The sequence below is a fragment of the Macaca fascicularis genome, chromosome 18, assembly GCF_037993035.2.
Source record: "Macaca fascicularis isolate 582-1 chromosome 18, T2T-MFA8v1.1".
Classification (NCBI taxonomy): domain Eukaryota; kingdom Metazoa; phylum Chordata; class Mammalia; order Primates; family Cercopithecidae; genus Macaca; species Macaca fascicularis.
Genome location: NC_088392.1, coordinates 51028092 through 51053583, shown reverse-complemented (window position 1 = coordinate 51053583; position 25492 = coordinate 51028092). Strand labels below are relative to the sequence as shown.

Here is a 25492-nt window from a genome sequence, read left to right as displayed (position 1 = left end):
TCAAATTCAAGAAGGCAAAGAACGCTTCCAAGACACTATAGAGGACAACCATCCCCAAGACCATCTGATCTTCAGATTCTCCAAGGTTGAATTGAAAGATAACATGTTTAAGGCAGCTAGAGAGAAGGGGCTGGTAACCTACGAAGGGCACCCCATCTGGTTAACAGTGGAAATGAGGGCCTATATTTAGAATCCGTTTTTGTTTTTGTTTTTGTTTTTTTTTGAGATGGAGTCTCATTCTGTCTCCAGGCTGGAGTACAGTGGTGTGATATCGGCTTACTGCAACCTCCACCTCCCAGGTTCAAGTGATTATTCTGCCTCAGCCTCCTAAGTAGCTGGGATTACAGGCACACACCACCATGCCTGGCTAACTGTTGTGTTTTTAGTAGGGATGGAGTTTTACCGTGTTGGTCAGGCTGGTCTTGAACTCCTGAACTCGTGATCAGCCTGCCTCAGCCTCCCAAAGTGCTGAGATTACAGGCATAAGCCACTGTACCCCACCATATTCAGCCTTCTTAATGAAGAGAAAGTCCAACCAAGAATTGAATATCCAACCAAACTAAGCTTCATAAGAGAAAGAAGAAATAAGACCTATTCAGAGAAGCAAATGCTAAGGGAATTCATTACCACCAGACAGACCTTATAAGAGATCCTTAAAGGAGTGCTAAATATGGAAAGTCTGTTAATGGCCACCACAAAAACTTATGGACATAAACCATTGACACTATAAAACATGTACACAATCGAGTCTGAATAATAATCGGCCAACAACACAATGACAGGATCATATTTGCATATATCAATATTAACCTTGAATGTAAATCTGCTAAATTCCCCAATTAACAGGCACAGGGTGGCAAACTGAATAAGGATGCAAGACTATATGATGTTTTTAAGAGACCCATCTCACATGCAGTGACACCCATAGATTCCAAGTAAAGAGATGGAGAAAAATCTACCAAGCAAATGGAAAACAGAAAAAAAAACAAGGGTTGTTATTCTAACTTCAGATAAAATAGACCTTAAACCAACAATAATAAAAAAAAGACAAAACAGGGCATTACGTAATGGTAAAGGGTTCATTTCCACAGGAAGACCTAATTATTCTAAATATATAATACACACCCAACACAGGAGCACCCACATTCTTAAAATAAGCTCTTAAAGACCTATGAAAAGACATAGATAACCACACAATAATAGTTCAAGACCTCCACACCCACTAACAGTATCAGACAGATCATCGAGGCAGAAAACTATCAAAAATATTTGGGACCCAAACTTGACGCTTGACACAGTGGATCTGACAAACATCTACAGATCTTTCCACCAAAAAACAGCAGTATATACATTATTCTGATCTGTACATGGAACATACTCTAAGATAGACCACACTATTGGCCATAAAACAATTCTCAGCAAATTGAACAAACACAAAATCATCCCAAACACACTCTTGTACCACAGCACAATAAATATATAAATCAATACTAATACTAAAAAAGTCACTCAAAATCATACAATTACATGGAAGTTAAAGAACCTGCTTCTGACTGACTTTTGGGTAAAAACTGAAATTACGGCAGAAATCAAGCAATTCTTCAAAACTAATAAGAACAAAAATACAACACAGCAGAATCACTGGGATACAGCTAAAGCTGTGTTAAGAGGAAAGTTTATATCACTAAACACCTACAGCAAAAAGCTAGAAAGATCTCAAATTCACAACCTAACATCATACCTAAGGAACCAGAAAAAAAGACCAAACCAACCCCAAAATTAGCAGAACACAAGACACCAAAATCAGAGCTGAACTGAAGAAAAATGAGAACCATAAAAAAATCAATGAATCCAGGCGTTTGTTTTTTGAATAAATAGATAAGACTGATAGCCTGCTAGCTAGACTAATAAAAAAGAAAGGTAATCCATATAAATACAATCAGAAACGACAAAAGGGACATCACTATCAACCACACAGGGAAAAAAAAAAAAAATCTCAGAGACTACCACAAATACCTCTATGCACACAAACTAGAAAATCTGGAAGAAATAGATAATCCTGAAAACACACAACCTGCCAAGACTGAACTAGGAAGACAATGAATCTCTGAACAGATCAATAATAAATTCCAAAACTGAATCTATAATAAAACACCTAACAAGCAGAAAAAGCCCACAACCAGATATAGTTACAGCCACATTTTATTAGATGTATAAAGAAAAGCTGATATTGTTCTTACTGAAACTATTCCAAAACATTGAGGGACTCCTCCCTAACTTATTCTATGAAGCCAGGATCATTTTGATACCAAAACCCAGTACAGACACAACAGAAAAAGAAAACTTTAGGCCAATATCTGATATGGTTTGACTGTTTCCCACCCAAATCTCACCTTGTAGTTCCCATAATCCTCACATGTAGTGAGAGGGACCCAGTAGGAGGTAATTGAATCATAGGTGCTGATCTTTCCCGTGCTGTTCTTGTGATAGTGAATAAGTCCCATGAGATCTGATGGTTTCATAAAGAGCAGTTCCCCTGCACATGCTCTCTTGCACGCCGCCATGTAAGAAGTGACTTTGCTCCTCCTTCACCTTCTGCCATGATTGTGAGGCTTCTTCAGTCATGTGGAACTGGGAGTCCATTAAGCTTCTTTTTCTCTTTTTTTTTTTTTTTTTTTTTTTTTTTGAGACAGTCTCGCTCTGTTGCCCAGGCTGGAGTGCAGTGGCCGGATCTCAGCTCACTGCAAGCTCCGCCTCCCGGGTTTATTCCATTCTCCTACCTCAGCCTCCCCAGTAGCTGGGACTACAGGCGCCCACCACCTCGCCCCGCTAGTTTTTTGTATTTTTTTAGTAGAGACGGGGTTTCACCGTGTTAGCCAGGATGGTCTCAATCTCCTGACCTCGTGATCTGCCCGTCTCGGCCTCCCAAAGTGCTGGGATTACAGGCTTGAGCCACTGCGCCTGGCTGCTTCTTTTTCTTTATAAATTGCCCAGTTTTGGGTATTTCTTTATAGCAGTATGAAAACGGACTACTATGATATCCTTGATGAATGCTACATAAGTCAGCAGCATTTCTATACACCAACAATGTCCAAACTGAGAACCACATCAAGAAAGCAATCCCTTTCACAATAGCCAGAAAAAGCATAAAATATCTAGGAATACAGCTAACCAGAGAGGTGAAAGATCTCTGCAGTGAGAATTACAAAACACTGCTGAAATAAATCAGAGATGACACAAATAAATGGGAAAACATTCGATGGATTAGAAGAACAAATATCATTAAAATAATCATGCTGCCCAAAGTAATTTACAAAGTCAAAGCTATTCCTATCAGTCTAGCAATGTCATTCTTCACAGAATCAGAAAAAAATTGTTATAAAATTCATATGGAACCAAAAAAGAGCACAAATAGCCCAAAGCAATCCTAGTGAAAAAGAACAAAGCTGTAGGCATCATACTATTTGATTTCAACCTATACTATAAGTTACAGTAACCAAAACAGTACAGTACTGGTACAAAAACAAACGCATAGCCTGTGTTAGCCCCTTTTCCCACTGCTGATAAAGACATACCCGAGACTGGACAATTTACAAAAGAAAGAAATTTAAGGAACTTCCAGTTCCATATGCCTGGGAAGGCCTCACAATCATGGCAGAAGGCAAGGAGGAGTATGTCACGTACTACATGGATGACAGCAGGCAAAGAGAGAGAGATTGTGCAGGGAAACTTCTATTTTTAAAACCATCAGATCTTGTAAGTCTCATTCACTATCATGAGATCAGTGCAAGAAAGACCCACTCCCATAATTCAATTGCCTCCCACACGGGGTTCCTCCCACAACATGTGGGAGTTGTGGGAATTACAATTCAAGATGACATATGAGTGGGGACACAGCCAAACCATACCATAGACCAATTAAACACAAGAAAGAGCCCGGAAATACAGCTACACATCTATGATCATATGATCGTTGACAAAGTTGACAAAAACAACTAAAGAGGAAAGAACTCCCTATTCAATAAATGGTGCCAGGATAACTGGCTGGGGATATGCAGAAGACTGAAACTGGACCCCTTCCTTACACCATATAAAATTATCTCAAGATGGATGAAAGGCTTAAATGCAAAACCAAAAACTATAAAATCCCTGGCAGATAACCTAGGATATACCATTCTTGACAAAGACCCTGGAAAAGATTTCATGACAAAGATGCCAAAAGCAATTGCTACAAAAACAAAAATTGAAAAATTCAACCTAATTAAACTAAAGAGCTTTTACATATAAACTATCAACAGAGTACACAGAGAACCTACAAAATGGAAAAAAATATTTGCAAGCTATGCATCTGACAAAAGCCTAATATTCAGCATCTATAAGGAACTTAAACTAACAAGCACAAAGCAAACATCCCCATTAAAAAGTGGGCAAAGTACATGAACAGACGCTTTTAAAAAAAGGCACACATGTGTGGCCAACAAACATATGAAAAAATGCTCAGCATCCCTAAATATTAGAGAAATGCATGTCAAAACCACAATGGGACCGCATCTCACACCAGTACGAATAGCTGTTATTGAAAGGAAGTAACAACAGAGGCTGGCAAGGTTGCAGTGAAAAGGAAACACACACTGCTGGTGGGAGTGTAAATTAGTTCAGCCACTGTGGAAAGCAGTTTGGTGATTTCTTAAATGACTTGAAGCAGAATTACCATTTACTCAGAAATCCGATCGTTGGATATACCAAAGGAATTAAAATCATTCTATCATAAAGACATATGCATGTGTATGTTCATCACAGAACTATTCACAATAGCAAATACATGGAATCAACCTAAATGCCCCTCAGCGGTGATTGGATTAAAAAATTTAGTACATATACACTATGAAGTAGTATGCAACCATAAAAAAGAACAAGATCATGTCCTTTCCAGCAACACAGATGGCACTGGAGGCCATGCTCCTAAGCAAACTAACACAGGCACAAAAAAACAAATAGTGCATGTTCTCCCGTATAGGAGGAAGGTAAACATTGAGCACACATGAACACAAAAGTGGGAACAGACACCAGGGCCTACTTAAAGGTGGAGAATGGGAGGAGGGTCTATCTATAGGATACTATGCTTATTGTCTGGATGATGAAATAATCTGTAAACTAAACCTCCATGACACACAATATACCTATATAACAAACCTGCACATGTACCCCCAGAACCTAAAATTAAAGTTTAAAATAATAATAATACCTACCAAATGCTGGCAAGAATATGCAGCAACAATAACTCATGCATTGCTGGTAGGAATATAAAGTGGTTCAGTTATTTTGAAAGACAATGTAGCAGTTTTTTTTTTTTTTACAAAACTAAATGTAAGCTTACCATTAGATCCAACAATTGTATTCTTAATTATTTCCTTCAATGAGCAAATCTATGTCCACACAAATCCGCATACAAATATTTGTAGCAGCTTTATTCATAATTGCCACAAATTGGAATGAGCCAACATGTCTTTTAATAACTGAATGAAAACAAAACAAATTCTCATGTGTAAAAATTTTAAAAAGCAACAGACATGGAGAATATATTGGCAAAACACATATCTATTGAAGGACTGGTATTAAAAATATAAAAGAATAGCCAAAACTTAATAATAACAAAACAAACCATTTTTAAAATAGGTAAAATTTATGAACAAATATCTCATCAAAGAAGATAAAGAAATATCATATAAGGATATGAAGAGATTCTCAATATCGTTTGACAGTAGCAAGTTACAAATTAAAGGCAATGAGAAACCACTACACACCTATTAGAACAGCTAAAATTCAAAAATCTGACAATGCTAATAATTGGTCACAATATCAAGCATGGCAAAATCTCATTCAATGCCAATAGAAATATAAAATAGTACAGCCACTTTGGAAGACAATATAGCAGTTTGTTATAAAGTTAAACACAGACCTACCCAACTATTAAGCAATCACCTTTTTCGGTATGTACAGAAGTGATTTAAAAACTTGTGTCCATGTAAAAACCTAAGAATGGGGATTTTCTTCATAATTGCCAAAATATTGTAAGGTACTAAGATTTCACTTAATAGATGAATAAACAAACTATGGTACACTCACACAATGGCATGTCTTTCAGTGATAAAAATAAATAAGCTAGTAAATGGTGAAAATATATAGATAAATTGTAAACATTACTAAGTGAAAGAAGCCAATTTGGAAAGATTACGTAACATATGACATCAATTTTTGATGTTCTGAATAAAACAAAACTGTAACAACAGCAAAAATATTGGTGGTTGACAAGGAGAAAGATATGGGAGGTTGAATAAAGCACAAAAAAATCGTTAAAACAGTGAAACTCTTTTATATGACACTGCAATGTTGAACACATAACACTGCATTTGTCAAAACCCTTAGAACTTTTCAGCACAAAGAGTGAACATTATATTTGCAAAGTTTAAACAAAATTATTTAGGATGTGAGAGGACACCAAGGGAGAATGCAGAATGTGACAAAACAATGTAACTTAACTACAAATATATGAAGCAATGGTGAAAAGAAATGGTGCACACCTAAGAAACTCTGATAATCAGTAGAGTCTATAAAACTAAAGACAAAAAATGAGTTGGTAAGTGTGTGTTTCCCAATAATATAGTTTGAAAATTCTAAAACCACTATGCCTGTATCCCAGAATTGAATAATCAAATTAATAGATGCCCGACGTTGGAGGCCAAGTTTCTTCAGCTTGGAGTGGAACTTTTCAGATCAAGAAGAGGAAGATGCTACAATGTTCCATTGGTAATGGATTAGAATTGTAGACATCAATATGAACTGATGCTTAGGTTACTATAGATACATATGGTTATATATAGATATATGTATGTATGTGTCTGTCTATATATATTCATTTTTTTTCTCTGTCAGCTGAGAGGGCTTAGAAGCAATGACACTACAGTACAAATGACCACATCTAGTACCCAAATTCTGATTTTTAATACCATTCTCCAGTAAAATCAGGAGCTCATTGGAGAAATGGTTAATGCTAGAAGAAAAATAGGAAATATATAATATGATCCTGGACCATCTTGTGGCCTCAGAAAATAAGATAAAGAGAAGGAAAAACTCCTACAATGGCAGAGATATATCGAAATTTCTAATGGCCAAAGCTGGAAGAATTTGAGCAACAACGTAAATGAGTCTTATATTATAATCCAAAGTATAAAAAAGATCGCCATGAATCCATACCAGTATAAATAAATAAACAAATAGGAAAAAGATAAATCTCCTGTCTTGAAGGATTACAAATTATTTATGCACATAGTCTACTCTTAAAAAGGTAGGACATAACCCTGTGGTTCTTAACTATGGAATGTGCATGGTTACTTTCTTCTAAAGAGTAATGCATGTTAACAGGAAAAAAAGAGTAATTTTACGAAGGAGAAAACTGATAAGCACTACATCTGCCAGGTGATAAGGTTAACATCAACAATGATGTGTCATGTTGATATGTACTCTTGATGCTGTATAATGAAACAGGATTTTAGATCTGTGATCTTGCTCCAAAATCTCCAATCACCCAGTGTAACAATGTGAGAAACATCAAACAAATGCCAGTTGAAAGATAGTCTACCATATTCCTGACTAGTACTTCTCAAAACTGTTTGTTAAGGTAATCAAAAACAAGGAAACTCGGATAAACTCCCACAGCCAACAGGAACCTAAAGAGACATGATAACTAAATGTAACCTGATATTGTGGACTGGATCTTGAAACACACAAAAAAAGGACATTAAATAAAAATGAGTGAGTTAATAATAAAACACCTGGTATAGAGTATATTGATCAAATCAAAATTTAAAGACTTAAATACAAAACCTGAAACTATGAAACAACTAGAAAGAAAACACTGGGGAAATGCTTCAGGATATTGGACTGGGCAAAGATTGTTTTGAGTAAGGCTTCAAAAGCATAGGCAACAGAAATATCTCTGTACTATATTCATGTTTTTTTTTTTGTAAATGTAAAATGATTGTAAAATAAAAAGCCGATTAACAGTAAATTGTAGTAGTAATTTGGCAGTGAGATAGTTTTGTGTCCCAAAGTTGTTTTCTCTCTCAATGACTTTTAGATATTGGCAATTTCTTTTTCAATTTTAATTTTTATACATTTAGGGGGTACAAGTGCAGTTTTGTCACATGGATATGTTGTGTGGTCTTTTAGTCTGGACTTTTAGCATAATCATCATCTGAATAGTGCATGTTGGTTCCCCTTTAGATAATTTATCATCCCTCACCCTCCTCCCACTCTCCGACTTTTCTGAATCTCCAATATCTATTATTCCACTCCCTATGTCCATGTGTATACATTATTAGCTCCCATTTTTAAGTGAGAATATATGGTATTTGACTTTCTTACAATAATGGCCTCTAGTTTTCTTCATGTAACTGCAAAAGACACAATTTTATTATTTTTTATGGCTTGACTAGTATCCCATGATATATTCCAGTTTTTCTTTATCTAATCACCCATTGATGGGCACTTAAGTTGATTCCATATGTTTGTTATTGTGAATAGTCCTGCCACAAAAATACAAATACAGGTATCTTTTTGATATAATGATTTCTATTCCTTTTGGTAAATACCCAGTAGTGGGATTGCTACATAAAATGGTAGATCTATTTTTAGTTCTTTGAGAAATCTTCATATTGTTTTCCACTGAAGTTGTACTAATTTACATTCCTGCCAACAGTGTATAAGTGTTCCCTTTTCTCTGCATCCTCCCCAACACCTGTTATGTTTGATTTTTTAATAATAGACATTCTGACTAGTATGTGGTGCTATCTCATTATGGTATTAGTTTCCATTTCTCTGATAATTAGTAAGGTTGAAAATTTTTTCATATATACTATAGAATTTAATTAAATCCTTTATGGCTTCAGAAACAGTGTTGTGGGGCTTTTCAATGAGACTTTTATTTATTTTCATTGTATAATCCCAAAGATTAATTTAGGCTAAATGGGGTAGGGCTGGGTGGCAATGAGCAATGAATAGCCAGGCACCGGGTAACTTTCCTGGATGCATCGATAACTTTATGGCTGACTCAGCTACCGGTAACCAGGTGATGGTGGGAGCACATATAGATAGGACTGTGAAAGATTTGGAGAGTGAGTCACAAACTAAATCAATCCCTGTCTTTGGAACTCCTTAGATTATGGGCCAAGGTCACTAGAGGCTTTTAAAAGTTACATTACAAAACAAATGACAAAGATAAATGCAAAATGGCTGGTGGTTGAACAGATTCCCTTATTTTACTAATGTGGAATAGAAAAAAAAGGAAGGATTTAACTCAGAGCTAAATTTAACCATGACCGCATTTGGCCACAGCTAAGTTAAACTCTCCTAGACTTACTTCTCCAAGTGTCCGGTTCCTTAGGCCACTGTGCCATGAGTCATTAGTCAGCACTTCAGACAAATGCAATTTACAGGATAATTTAAAGTTATCAGGAGCAGCATAAAAACATTAAATAGAAAGCCAATCAAATCTTCATATTCCTTATTTCCAGCATGTGTGACAAGAATGTTTCAAGAGATAGTCTATTGAATCCATTGAGATGTCCCATAAGTAGGCTGTGCATCCATGCTAATTATAGAGCTTATCATACTCCCCAGAAAATGTGCAATTGTAACAACCATATTTATTAAAATATGCCTTTCTCTCTCTTTCTTTCTCTGATAGCTGTATGTTTCAGAAAAAATAAATAGCTAATTCAAAATCTTGGCATAGTGAAATGCAAGAAACATAGGATTCTGGAGGTTTTTCAGTGTTTTGAGCATAAAGACTAAACATGCCACAGGAAAAACTGTAAATAGAGTGAGGCTTCACTTAGTTCTCACTGATTAATTTTCCTGGTCATGGTAGTCAATCATTTTAATCTGAACCTCAGTCTCATTTTCTGTCCAATAGAGATAAGAATCCATGTCAAAAACCTAACTCTCCACATAACATGATGAACAGGAATAACCTTTTTTGATAAATATCAAAATGGTTTATGCAGAAATGATTCTGAGTTAAGTTACAATAATTATTAACAATACCACCAAAACAAAACAATGGCATGGAAAACTTGATTTGCCTAGAGAGCTCACTTGGTTCAGGCTAGAGCCCAGATTCTGAGAATAATCCAACACAATCCACTTAGTTTTGAGTAAAGTATAGGATTGACTCTACATACCCACTTTGTTCCAGAAGGACAAATGTTTCCACCATCTACTTGCTGAAAATGCATTATCAGCAAGAATGAAAGGTATCACAAGTTAAATAAGGGAGAGGAGTGCTCATTCGTACCCCCTGTCTCTCTGTGGAATGGCTTGTCCTTTCTTTGTTCCTCCTGCTAAATCCATCTTATTTCCTACTCCTTTTTAACTCTTTATTTTAGCCAAGTAGATCTCATCAATTACTCCACTTTCACTGCTCTGTATGAGCCTGGACATCCCAGGCTAATATCCTCTCATCAACAGTACTGTATTAGTCAGAGTTCTTTAGAGGGAGAAAACTAATTTTATATATATGTATATATATGTGTGTGTGTGTATGTGTATTTATTAAGTATTAAATTACATGATCACAAGGTCCCACAATAAGCTGTCTGCAAGCTGAGGAGCAAGGAGAGCCAGTCCGAGTCTCAAAACTGAAGAACCTGCAGTCCCATGTTCAAGAGCAGGAAGCATACAGCACGGAAGAAAGATGGAGACTGGGAGAGTAGGCCAGTCTTGCCTTTTCACATTTTTCTGTCTGCTTTATATTCACTGGCATCTGATTAGATTGTACCCACCAGATTAAGGGTGGATCTGCCTTCCCCAGCCCACTGACTCAAATGTTAATCTCTTTTGGCAACACCCTCACAGACACACCCAGGATCAATACTTTGTATCCTTCAATCCAATCAAGTTGACACTCAGTATTAACCATTACAAGTACCATTTGCTAGTTGGAACTGACAATGTCATTCTTTAAGCTCCACCCATACTAAGCACACCTGGCATGTTCATACCTCAGTGACTTTGCACATGCCTCTCTTTCTGGATTGGAGCATCATCCCTCTACCTGTTCATTTGGAAAATTCTTATTTATCCCTTAAATCTTAGTTCTGTGTTTCTGCAAAAACTTCCCAGACTCATCCAAGTCAACTGCATGAATCCATATTGCTGCTTTTAGTAACACTCATTTACTATGTGTTTCCTCAGCACAATACACATTTTCATCATTTTATCTTCTTTCACTTCTTTGTAAAGCTTTGTCATACAGCTTATCAATACATACACTGACCCCTTTCATTGAGGTATAACTGAGACTAATATTCTGCACATATCTAAAGTGTACAATATACTTTAATGAGGTAAGATTGTGACCATATTCATCTAATAGATAACTGTTTAATAAAAATTGTTTAATCTCAAAAGCTGGTATCATTTATTCTTAATTTCATTTTATTTTTTGGCTTTATCAAAGTATAATTGACCAATAAAATTTGCATGTATGTAGGATGTAGAGTCTGTTGAATTTGCATTCCATGCCAGTCACTGCAGAGTGGGTATGCCAAACTGAGTAGATTATCACCCTTGTTCTTAAAGGGCTTACTCTATGGTCCTGGTAACAGAAGTGAATTTTTACTTTCACAAAATATTGTCCCTTGACTATCAAATCTTGTCTGTGTACATAGTTCAGAACAGATGGAGAGCTGTCCTCAGAAACAGCTCATAGAAAGAGAGGCTAGAGATCCCAAAGGCCCACTAGAGCCAGAATAAAGAGTACAGGTTTGCACATGAATGCATCAAGTCATCAGGTGACACAAATGAGACTAGGAGTACAAAGTTATACCTAAAGTCAGAAGGAGGTAGTATGTGGAGGTTGGGTCAGAAGTGGGAAAATTAGGCTGTTAGCCAGAAGACCCAAATTAAAGGAGAAAAGAAAGATGTACACAATGGAATTGACTGGGAAGCTCACGAAATTCAGTTCACATATATACATACACATGCGAGTGCATGCTATCTCTGTGTGTGTGTGCACACACATGCACATATATAGGTCATACATAAATATATACATATAAAAATCAATGCACTTCTCAGTCAAGTCTTGTGTGAAAAAGATCCCATGGGGCTTCACAATAGCAGCTGAATGTTTGGATGCCCAACACTTATATCTAACTGACTTTAAATTAAACCTATAACTCTCCCTGTCCCAGTATAAATATATCCAGCCCCTCAACTTAAAATTCAGTGCAACCCAGAATGGCTATGTAACTTTTATTCTATGCCTCCTTTCCAAGTGTTACTCTTCTTTCTTATCTTTACCAACTCATTTTATTTTAAGTGCATTCTCAAGTTTTTCCCTCATAATGTTCTTCCTGTCCTGATTACATTCCTCCTTGTTTCTTTCTGGCATATTAGACATCATTCATACCATAACACTGGTCAAAATCCTCTGTTAATGCTTTCTACAAACCCTCTAATTACAACTTTCCTCTGTCTTCCTTCTGTCTACACATAGCACTGAATGTTCGGACCACACATTTTATCAGTTGGTTATAGACAGTTTACTGCAGAGCATGTTTATTCCAAACCATCTTATATTTATTGCCATTGAATTTGTTAGTTTTCCTCAACAACAGAATTTATGGGCATCTAAACTACAGAAAGAGCATCTCAACAGTGTCTCCCATAAGAGTGTGCCTATATTCTTCTAGAGTCCCTGTTGATCACAGATTTTTAATAATCTTATATGCTTCCTTGCATGTGTTGATGATAGTTTGGTGATGGACCCCAGGCTTTCTCTTGGTCTCCAGACAAGGAGTTCTCTGCATCCACAGAAAAAATGAAAGTAATCGGCAAGAAATGCAAGTTAAAGCAAGGTGGATGGACCTTGAGTGAAAACAGGAAGATTTAGGATACCTGTGGAAAGACAAGTCAGCATTATATAGAGACGAATTAATACTTTGGGATTAAACTGTCTGTGAAGGATAGAAGCATGGCAGACTAAAAATAGGCACGAAGTAATTCAGAAGCTAATCAGGCTGTGTCACAGATAAAATTAATAAGTAAAAAAGTTTTAACAAGACATTAGCGGTCTGAACAGCCCAGAAGGCCTAGGGAGGGAGACAAGAGTATTATGGCTGCAGCATTAACATCACTGTTATTAGGTCGGTGATGATTAACAGTACGTCATCCCAAAGGAAGCAAGGTGAGCCTTCATAGGACAGCACTATGTCAGGAGATGATGGTCTCAAATTGGACAGCAAAGGTGAACTATCTGTCAGGAGGGACATCACATGCAAGGACACAAAAATGGGGCCATATTAGCCTGCACAGAAATAAGAATTACACCACGAGAAAAAAACACAAGTAATATAAAGTCAAAGTGACACAGAGATTTGTGAAAAACAGCCACACCTGTTAGTCCTTGGATTCCACTCAGCTCATATCTTGGGAATATTAGTCCAATGCTTCTTTTGGGTCAACCCCATTCAGATTTCATGATAAGAAATGAATTGAATCTATGAAGCAGAAAGCCAAAGAACTTCATAATTGCTTCACCCAGGTAACTATGGGAATATTTTATATCAGTTTCTATCAGGATAAATTGATAAAAAGCTTTTGAATTTTGAGTCTAATGCTATGTGCTTTGAAAAATAAAAAGGGAAACTTAAGCCTGTCTTTCTACAGGAGCTTAAAAGATAATGGAAGAGGCAACTCCAACACAGATTAAAGACACTGCCAACTCAGCATATAACTGGTAGCAGCTATGTGGAATTGTGAACATAAAGTCATTTGGAAGATGAGTATACACTGTTTTTTCAATATTCAAAGTGAGATGAATTGATTAGTGAGGAAAATTTGTCCAGTGACGAAGATTTTGAGCATCAAGAAAGAGGATACATGATTTGATAAGAAGAAAATAGTGGTTCATGCTTTGCAGATTGAAAGGCTGGATAAAATTCTGAAAGTTTACCTGTAATTCCAGCTACTTTGGATCCTGTAGTGAGAGACTCACTTGAGAACAGGAGTTCAAGGCCATCCTGGGGAACATAACATCACTTCCTGTTTGGGATAGTTGGATATACATTCCTAAAAATAAAATGCTATATTATTATATCAGAAAGTTTTTGGATAAAAGTTACAGAAACCTGTTTAAAAGTGGCTGAACTCATAAGGGATGTTTTACACAACACAGAATCTAGAAATGTAGCATCTTCAGGCCTCCTACTATAGGACTCTGACACTGTTTCTTTGTAAACTGTCTCAGCAATGCACCATTTTGTATATGCACTTAGTTTCCTTTCCTGCTTTTTAACATTGTTAAGAAAAGTGCAAGCTGCAAAAGAGAGAGAATCTTACTTCTAAAGTATCTCTCTTAGGGAAAAGGAAATCCCTTCTAAGAGTCACCCAGAAAACTTTTTCAGAGAGTCAGTGGTTCATTCGTACATTTCTATACTGAAAAATAGTATGAAGGATAGTATTACCTGCTGCTCTTAGATGAAAAGGAGCCCTACCCATAGGGGTGGGAAGAGATCAATATCCCTTCATTCAACAGGGGTAATATTGGGAGAGGAAATAATTCCAGACTTCCGTCAGGTCTCTGATAGAATGTAGAAAGTGAAGAGAATGAATATAAGTGGACAATTAGCAGTGACCACTGCAATATCCAAAGTCAACTATCTTGAGTCCAGTGAAGAAATTTCTATTCTAATTTCTAGGCAGAAAGAACACTGAGCTAAAGGCTTTGACATCAATCCTCATAGCAAACTAAAGAATTGTATAAACTCAGGAATTTTATACCTGTGCCTTCCACTTCTCTTCGTTTAAGCAGGAATAATTGTAGTAGCAGCTAATTCATGGGGTAATTATGAAAGTAAAGATAGGAGTAAATTATAAGAAGCCTATTTAGGCTGTGAGGCTCTATTCTTCCTGCCTCTTTGTGGTCCTTCACCCCTGCATGACTTTTAAGATGTCCAAGGGTCTTTCAAAAAGTGGGAACTGATCTGTCTTTGTCGTTTCCTTGCCATTTTACCGTATTAATATTAGGTGCCCAAATCAGTCCATCTACATGGGGTGATTGTTCCAGGACAAACTTACATTGTTTCTGGAAAACTACAATAGGCATGATATACATGACTGATGTTGTATCCATGTAATATCTTGTACACACAGCATTTGCAGCTGCTTACATGTTTTACTCTGTCAAAGAAGCAAAAGGTGGTACTGATAATGAAAGAAATACAGGCTCCAAGAGTATCAGGGGAACCCGCCCCTGATGGTTAACGTGTGTTCTTTTCTATTTCCTATGCCTCTCGGCTGGTTTGAGAAATAAAGGGAAAGAGCACAAGAGAGAGAAATTTAAAGCTGGATGTCCGGGGGAGACATCACATGTCGGCAGGTTCTGTGATGTTCCCCCAGCCATAAAACCAGCAAGTTTTTATTAGCGATTTTCAAAAGAAGAGGGAGTGCACGAATAGGGTGTGGGTCACAGAGATCACATACTTCACAACGTAATAAAATATCACTAAGCAAGTGGAGGCAGGGCGAGATCACAGGACCACATGATGGGGCAAAATTAAAATTGCTAATGAAGTTTTGGGCAAGCATTGTCATTGATAACATCCTATCAGGAGACAGGGTTTGAGAGCAGACAACCTGTCTGACCAAAATGTATTAGGTGGGACTTTTTTCGTCCTAATAAGCCTGGGAGCACTACAGGAGACCGGGACTTGTTTCATGCCTTCGGCTTCCACCGTAAAAGGCGGTCACCTTAAGAGGGCCATCTATAGACCTACCCTCAGGGCGCATTCTCTTTCTCAGGGATGTTCCTTGCTGAGAAAAAGAATTCAGCGATAGTTCTCCTATTTGCATTTGAAAGACGTTCCGTCCCCCTCACTGGCAGTCAGTTCAAGGTTACCTCCCTTGTTCCCTGAATATCACTATTATCCTGTTCCTTTTTCAAGATGCCCAGATTTCATTTTGTTCAAACACACATTCTCTACAAACAATTTGTGCAGTTAACACAATCATCACGGGGTCCTGAGGCGACATATATCCTCAGTTTAAAAAGAAGATGACGGGATTAAGAGATTAAAGTAAAGACAGGCATAGGAAATCACAAGGGTATTGATTGAGGAAGTGATAAGTGTCCATGAAATCTTCACAATTTATGTTCAGAGATTGCAGTAAAGACAGGCGTAAGAAATTATAAAAGTATTAATTTGGGGAACTAATAAATGTCCATGAAATCTTCACAATTTATGTTCTTCTGCCATGGCTTCAGTCAGTCCCTCCGTTCGGGGTCCCTGACTTCCCACAACACAAGAGCTCTCATCATTTACTCACATTTTGGAAAGTTCACTATCACAAAATTTGCAGATGGAAAGCCATCAGTGTGCTTCCAAAAGTTCTGATTTTCCACACCCTGATAGATGAGAAAATGGTCAACCAAAAATCTTCAAACAGCAATAAAAAACTATTTGTTTAAATAGTTAGAGGACTATTTGCTAAGTAGAGGAGGCAAATGCCCCATAGGGTGGTGTTTGTATAATCAATTTTAACTGTGCTATTTGAAATTAGAGCATAATAATGCAATTTTAAATACTTAACTTAATGCTGTCCCCTGTTTACACCTATAGAAATGGACTCAATCTCTATTAACAAAACCTGTCTCACATACTCCCAGATATGAGTAAATAAGGAAGTTATCTCTGTGGTGAAGAAAGGAAATTGGATGGTGTGGCCTTCCCAGGTTATTCTTTACTCTTGTGTTTGATTGTTTCAACTTTAATTATAGTCAATTTGAAACAATTTGGTACTTATAGAAGAGTATTTTGGATGATTTCACCCTTTTTTATATTTTATTGCTATAGACTGAATGTTTGTGTGATTTTAAAATTCATATGTTGACACCTAATCCCCAATGTGATAGTAGATGGATGTGGAGCCTCTAGAAGTTGACTAGGTCCCCAAGGTGGAGCCCTCGTGATGCAATGCAATTAGTGGCCTGATAACAAGAGCTATAACAGAGATGAACTCTCTCTTGGCCATGTGAGGATACAGCAAAATGGTGGCTGCTATGGTTTCAAAGTTCATCTCCTTTAAATTGATGTTCAGATTTATTGGCCCTTGTAACAGTATTAAGAGGCAGATCCTTTGGGAAGTAATTAGCCCATGAGGGCTCTACCCTTATGGATGGAAAAAATGCTGTTATAGAAGAGTGAGTTTTACCCCTTTCTGCTTCTTTTTTCTTCTGCTGTGTAAAGATGAAGCATTCCTCCCATCCAGAGGACCCAGCATTCAACATGCCATCTTGGAATTAGAATCACTGAGCCTGCTGGCACCTTAATATTGGGCTTCTCAGCCTCTATAGCTGTGAGCCAATAAATTTCTGTTCCTTATAAGTCGCCCAGTCTCTAGAATTCTGTTATAGCAGCACAAATGTAATGGGCTAGGTCAGTAGCTATCTGAGAACCAGAAAGCGGGCCCTTACCAGACACCGAATCTGCTAGCACCTTGATTTTGTATTTCCAAGCCTGCAGCAGTGAAAGAAATAAATGTTTGTTGTTTAAGCCACAAAGGCTAGGGTATTTTGTTATAGCAGCCCAAACCAACTGAGACAATCAGTATGCCAAACTCCATTGTCAAGGAAACAGAATGTTATTCTCTATCAAATATGCCTGAAGAGATGGAGTTACGATTATATTTGCACAGACTTTTGGAAGATACTATGCACAATCTATCTATTGCTAAGGGGGAGGATATGATCAATGGCTGCAACTTCTGACCTTGATGGAAGACAAAGCACAGATCGTTTATGTCTATTAGGGTAGAGGCAGCTTCTTTGCATCAATGCATTAATGGGATAACTGAGATTATTAATAAGCAGCAGCAGCAATTATTAAGGCTTATTAAAGTATTAGAAGAAAATAAAGAACAGCACCCATATGACAGATCTTTTAAGTACTGATGATACTAGGAGAAAAAAAAATAATTTAAGAAAGTAAAATAAATAATTAGAAGAGCTACTCGAGACTAAATGTAAATTGACAAAGGGTGAAACAAACTCTTTACTTCTCAGGTGATTTTGTTTTGTGTCCTATGGACAGAGGATGCTTTAAAGATATGAATAAAGGAAACCTCTCTATTCAAAGAAGCACTTGTCAGAATTATCTCTCTGGAAAGGATACCTCATGGATATTATTAAATTATAGTCACACTTCTTTATGTGTTCTGAGATTCTTTTATTTTTCCCTGAATTTTTATATTAAATATATTGAACTCTAAATGAATTTTTAATATTAATAATTCAAGTCTTCTCAAACATAAAGATTATCCTTTACTTTACTTTGGCTAAGGCTTATAGAAATATATTCACCTAAAATTGCTGCCCAAATTAAATTCTAAGATAATAAAAATTAATAATAAGATTAAACCAATTTGCTGAATGTCTACATATTTTTCATTTATTTTTTAAGAAGCATGGTTAATTTAGAACATTTTTTAGTTAGCATTATTTGTAAAGCAAACTTTTTGTCCTGCAGTCATATGTTGCTAAGGGGCAACATTGAAACTATAAGTATCATTTCAGCTCCAACAAGTAAAGAGCTTGGAAGTTATTTTCATCCTTAAAACAGGAAAAAAAGCTGAACACACCAAAAATCAATGACTTTTCCTGGACCCATTAGACAACTGAGGTTACAGGGCAAACTGCTCACCAAAACCAGAAGAGATAATCAAATGTGCAGATAGCTGAGATCAGCTTACCTGGATATAGAAGCCACTGGAGACATAAACTGGTAGAAACACTTAGAAGGTAATTTTGAGTAATTCTAGGAGGCTGAGAGTACACTAGTATAAGAGTGAAAAATTCCTGGGCCTACAGATGTAGGAGGGTTTTAGATGTCTGTGAGTTTAAACCCCAAGTACCCTACCAGGTAATCATGGTGGTGTAGAGCTGAGAAAAAACTGCCTTTTGACTGTGGCAGAGGAAGAGGAAAGTAACCATTTTGAACATCCAGTATGATCTACTATTAGGTCAGAATATGTATATCGCATTGGTTTTGCTTCTATGTAGAAGGTTCTACAGAGATACAGAGAGAGAGAGAGAGAGAGAGGGAGATTAATTCCCATAAGGAATTGGCCCACACAATTATGAAGGCTGATGAGTCCAAATCTATATTGTCATTTGCTGGGCTGAGAGACTCAAGGCCCGGAAGAAATGATGGTGCAGTTCCAGTCTAAAGGTCAAAAAAGGTGGAGACTCAAGAGGTTCAAGAGGACCGACTGTGCAAATGAAGTCCAAAAGCAGTCGGCTGGAGGATTCTCTCCAGCAGGGAGGCAGAGGTCTTTGTTCTACTTGCACCTTCAACTGATTGAATGAGGACCATTCACATGATGAAGGACAATCTGCCTACTCTGAGTTCACGGACTTAAATGTTTATCTAATCCAAAAACACCCTCCAAGTTGACCTAAAAATGTAACCATCACAGCTTTCTATAAAAAATGCATACTTCTCAGTAAATAAATTTTAAAAAAACTTCCTCAGGGTCTTACCTCACATAGGTGGAAGTACAATTCCCAACTCCAATGCTGGTTAATCTTTCTGTCTCACCTAAGGAAGAAAAAACACTCCTGAGGTCATAGCTAAGGGACAGAGGTCCACTAAAAGAATGATTTAATCATAATATTGTAGAATGTCTCCTTTCTGCAATTCCCTACCACCATAATAACATAAGGCTCCATGGTAAATATCATGTGCAACAGGTTCTATAACTGCAAGTCTCAGATTGAATTAAAATGGAATTTTAGGAACATCTAAAGATAATACGGGGAAAAATAAGAATATTTAAATAATTTGAAAATCTTGGTACCTCCACCTATGGCTAACATTAAACACAATTTAATTTCTAATCAGATTACTATAAAACTTGACATTAAAGGCCTATTTAACTCAGTTCCTAATATCAAGATATCAAGTTATCTTTCAACAAAAATTTTCAGTCATGATATAAGCAGAAAAGAAACATCATCTGAAGAGACAAATCAAAATTATACCCGATCTCAGGACAGATATATTAGAATTATTACAAAAGGAATTTAAAATAACTATAATGGGTGGGTTAAGGGCTGTAACTGAAAAAGTAGACAACATGGAAAAGCGATGGCTAATGTAAGTACAAAGATAAAAAGACTAATAAACAAAAGGAAATCCTGAAAATTAAAATCGCTAACGGCCATGAAGAATGACTTTAATGTGCTCATTAATAGCTAGCCATGGCTGAGGAAAGGATCAAGGACCTTGAAAGCATGTCAACAGAATATTCCTTAACTGAAATACAATTTTTAAAAAATGTAAAAGAGAGAATAGAACATGCAAAAATTGTAAGACAATTTCAAAAACTGTAGTCTAAGTGTGATTAAAATAGAAGAAAGAAGAAACAAAACAGAATAAATATGTAAAACAATAGTGACTAGGCAATTTTCAGAATTAATGCCAGAAAGAAAACCACAGATTCAGGATGCTCATAAAACATGAAGCCGGATAAATACAAAAAAAAAAAAAAAAATTACACCCTGGCATGTCATACTCAAACTTCAGAAAAGTGAAAATAAAGAAAAAATTCTTGAAAAAGTCTAATGGTTAAACTTACCTTCCCTAAAGAGAAAAGAAAAGAAGGAAAAGAGGAGAAAAGAAGAAAAAGAGAAAGAATACATAGAAGATTCTTGTCAGACATCATGCAAGCAAGAAGAGATTGGAGCAAAACATTTAAAATGTTAAAAGAAAAAAAACATAAACCTAGAATTTTTTAATCCAGGAAATCGCCCTTCAAAAGTGAAGGAGAAATAAACATTTTCTCAGACAAAACAAACAAAGAAACAAACCCCCAAAATGGGAATTCATTGCTGGTAGATCTACCCTGTAAGAAATGTTACAACCACCACCAAATCTGCTGACATAAGCACGATGATCTAGGTCAGACACTTAAATTACATAAAACAAGAAAAAGCTTTAGATGAGGAATAAAAGAAGGTACAATAAAATATTTTATTGTTTTTCATCTTAATTAACCTTGCAGAAAAACTTTGCTAAAAGTAATAATCATATCAATGTATTCTGTGGTTATAGTATAAAACTAAGTGAAGCATATAACAAAAGTTGTATAAAAGATTGCAATACTCTGTTTTAAAGTACTGGCATTCCTCTTGAGCTGTATAGTATTATTTGAAAATTGAATTAGATTGATTGTAACTGCATATTGTAAACTCCATGTCAGCCCCGAAAGATAAACTTTAAAGATGCACAACTGACATGCTAAGAAGAAAAGTAAAGTGGAGATATAAAATCCTCAATTAAAATTTTAAAAGTCAGAAAAAAGAGGAAACAAACAAATAAAAAATGCAACAAAACGAAACATTTACAAACATGGTAGATATCAGAACAAGTATATCAATAAAAAGTGTTATCACGAATTGTCTAAATCTATGAATTAAAAACAGACCTGTCAGAGTGAATACAAAAACTAGACACAACTATGTGTTATCTAGATGAAATCCATTTTAATATAAAGGTACACATTAACATCTAAACTAATGAAAGATACAGGAGCTATTAAATAATACCTGTTCTATTCAGAGATAGAAGACTTCAGATCAAAGAAAATTATTCAGATAATGATGGGCAATACAAAATGATAAAGTGATCATATATCTGAGAAGATATAACAATCTCTAATGTGTATGCACCTAACAAAGAGCTTTAAAATATGGGAAGCAAAAAGTGGTATCATTGGAAGGAGAAATCAACAAACCCACTAGTATATCTAGAGATTTCTATTTTTCAATAATGATAAATCAAGCAGGAAGAGTATTAATAACACTCTAATTTACCTAAGTAGCACTTTCAATCAACTTGATCTAATGGACAGGTACAGAATACTACATGCAAAAACAGAACATTCATCTCAAACTCACATAAAACCTTTACCAACATAGAGCACATTCTAGGCCATGAAGTACTTAACATTGAAAAGAATACAGATAATACAAAATATGTTTTCAGACCACAAGGAAGTTAACTAGAAATCAATAATGGAGATATAGGTGAAAAATTCCCAAATCTTTGCAGATTAAGCAGCACACTTCTAGAGAGCACATGTAGAGAACAAAGTCTCTAGAAAATTAGAAAATATTTTGAACTAGAAGAAAATGAAAATACAATTTATTAAAATTTGTGGGGTGCAGAGAAACCACTTCCTAGAGGAAAATTTATAACATTAAATGCACATATTAGAAAAAACTCATATTTAATAATCTAATCTTCTACCACAGGACTCTAGGGGGAAAAATAGGTATAAAACAAAAAATAAAAATAAAAACAAAAAAAGCAATGAAATTGAAATCAGAAAAAGAATATAGGAAATCGAAGGAATCAAAAGCTGGTTTTAGAATTGATAAAAAGATTGATGAACCTTTAGGGTAAAAAATTAAAGAAAAGGTACAAGTTAGAAATATAATAAATGAAAGAACCATCATCACTATTGATGTCATACACATTAACAGAATGCTAATTCATGTTAGAAACAACCTTATACCCACAAATATATCAAATGGACCAATTCCTTAGAAAGCAAACTCCTACAAGGAGAAATAAATAATTAGCATGCCCATATCTATTTTAAAAATTGAACCAATCATCAATAGCTTTCCAAAATAAGCACAATATTCAGTTGATTTCACTCATGAATTACACCAAATGTTTAAGGGAGAAACAATACCAATTGCAACCAATCTATTTCATAAAATAAAAGAGGAAGTTATGCTTGTTTTATGTGGCCAGCATGACCCTAACACCAAAACAGATAGAAAACATTACAAGAAAACTAGAGACCATTGTGAACATAAATGCAAAAATCATCAAAAACAATTAACAAATTGAATCTAACAACTTACTTTAAAAAATACACCATGGCCAAGTTGGATTTATTGTAGTTATGAACACCATTTAAAAATATATTAATATAATTCACCATGTTAACAGGTTAAGGCAGAAAACTCGTATGATCATATCCGTTGACACAAAAAAGCATTTGGTAATGGACTAGAGTTTAAGATACCAGTTATGAACTCATGTTTTGTTAACTAAAAATATAGACGTTACATGTAGATATATGTGTAGAAATACTCATATGCATAGGTTTCTATACACATATATTTTCTTGTTCCATCAATGAACACCACCTGGTAGTAACATGCATACCTAGTGCCCAGATTTGGTTTCTAGTACCATTCTTCAATGAAAAGAACTAGAGCTCCTTAGAGAAATGGCTGATCCAAGGAATGGGGCGGTAAACATATATTATGAGCATGGAACATCTTGTAGTAACTGAGAGTAAGACAATGCACAGGAATATAAGGAAAGAGTTCCCAATGGCCAGAATTCAAAAACATTGAGCAACAAAATAAAGAAGTACTGGATTATAACTCAAAGTATAATAAATATCCACAAGTCCAGGAAGATACAAACAAATAATAATTGTATATATATAAACACATTATTAGTAGGAGAGAACAGACATATCTGCCTTTCAGAAAAATTCCAAATGATATGTATAGATACTCTGCCTTTAAGGAGGAGGAGCATAACTTTCTTCTCTTTAAGGGTAGACTGCGTACAGTTATTTTCTTCCAAAACAATGTATGTTAACAGGAAAAAAATAGTAACTTCACAATAGAGAAATCTGACAAGCAGTACCTTAGCCAGGTGATCACAGTCTATGTCAACAGTAAGTCGTGTTGATAATATGAACTATTGATATACTGTGATGAAAATGGCACTTAAGATCTGAGGTCTTTTTCCCAAAAACCATAACCCCAGTCTAATCATGGGAAAAACATCAGACAACTCCGATTGAGGCATATTCTACAAAATACCTGGCCTCAAAACTGGCAAGACATCAGAAAAAAAAAAAAAGAAATTCTGAGAGACACTGACAGTTGGGAGGAGCATGAGGAGACATAACCACTAAATGTAATGTATTCTGGATAGAATCCTTGGAGGGGGAAAGATTAGGTAAAAACTAGGGAATAGTGGGCCAGGCGTGGTGGCTCACACCTCTAATCCCAGCACTTTGGGAGGCTGAGGCAGGAGGATCACGAGGTCAGGAGATCGAGACCATCCTCGCTAACAGGGTGAAAAACCCGTCTCTACTAAAAATACAAAAAATTAGCTGGACGTTGTGGCAGGTGCCTGCAGTCCCAGCTACTCGGGAGGCTGAGGCAGGAGAATGGCATGAACCCAGGAGGCAGAGGTTGCACTGAGCTGAGATCGCACCACTGCACTCCAGCCTGAGTGACAGAGCGAGAGTCTGTCTCAAAGCAAAAACAAAAAACAAACAAAAAAATACTAGGGAATATTGAAAAGACTGATGAACTTTTAAAATAATAATGCATCAATATTGAGTGATTAATTGTAAGAAATGTGTCTTATTAACGTAATCTGTTAAAATAAGTGACAATGTGTGCCAGGTTTATAGAAACTTTCTGTACTTTTCAATTTTTCTGCAAAGCTAAACATGTTCCAAAAATTAAAGTTTTCTTCAAAAAACTGTATGTCAAGAAACCTCTTCTTCCTAAATTTCTCTGTAAATAGCTATATTTAATATTTTTCAAAAGAATCTGAGTTTCTGAGTGTCCCAAAGGGTTTGAAATTTCAAAAACTTGTGAAAAAATATACGCAAGGAACTATACAACATAACCTCTTCATTTTTAAATTGATCTCCAAGACCTCTTCCATTGCAAAAGACCTATGATTCTCTGACCCTACGTTCTTAGAGCATCGACAAATGAATCCAGTATTCTGAAGATTAAATAGAAGTTATATACAAATATGGGCATGAATTTGACAGGAGAGCATTGTTATATTTTAGAAAATAGTTACCAGGGAAATAGCTAGAAAAACAAAGGATCATGAAGATCGGTTTACTGTTCACAGGTTTTTTTTCTCCAACTAATATTGTAATTCCAAGACTGGAGAGGACTAAATAGAAAGGAAACAACATAGAAGGAAATTTGGTCTCACTATTGAAAATGTGAAGATGATTGTAAATAAACATCTCAGGTGAAATGGGGTGTCTTTGCAAGAATGTATTGTGTCATGTATCCTACAAACTTGTGTCATACTCATTCTCTAAATATATTTTGATTTTGGAAAACTTTTAGTGCGCACTAGAACATTTTCTCTGTATTAACTGAGCTATTAAAGCAAAAAACTTTCAGTGTTACATAAAACAAATATAAATAATAAAATCCAGTGAGAAAAGTAGCTAACCCAACCACACACTGAATTGTGTTAAAATTGTCCTAGACAATATCTTTAAATACACTAACATGCTATCAGTTAATTTTGCTTGTTTTATTATAAGGTCAGAAAAAAAAAACACCTGAATG

The 25492-nt window shown here is 35.8% G+C and overlaps 1 long non-coding RNA gene across 2 annotated transcripts in view; it reads right to left on the bottom strand.

The window, feature by feature from the left end:
• LOC123570058 (uncharacterized) overlaps window positions 1-25492 on the bottom strand; it is a 137007-nt gene that overhangs the window by 47897 nt on the left and 63618 nt on the right. Inside the window, exons 2-4 of one of the 2 annotated variants that reach the window (XR_012427386.1) lie at window positions 19601-19658; window positions 14018-14133; window positions 12621-13562 (exon numbers count right to left, since the gene is read on the bottom strand). This is a non-coding gene — a long non-coding RNA (uncharacterized lncRNA). Of the gene's footprint in view, window positions 1-12620; window positions 13563-14017; window positions 14134-19600; window positions 19659-25492 lie in introns of those variants that run through there. The other variant, XR_010582872.2, reaches the window with a different exon arrangement.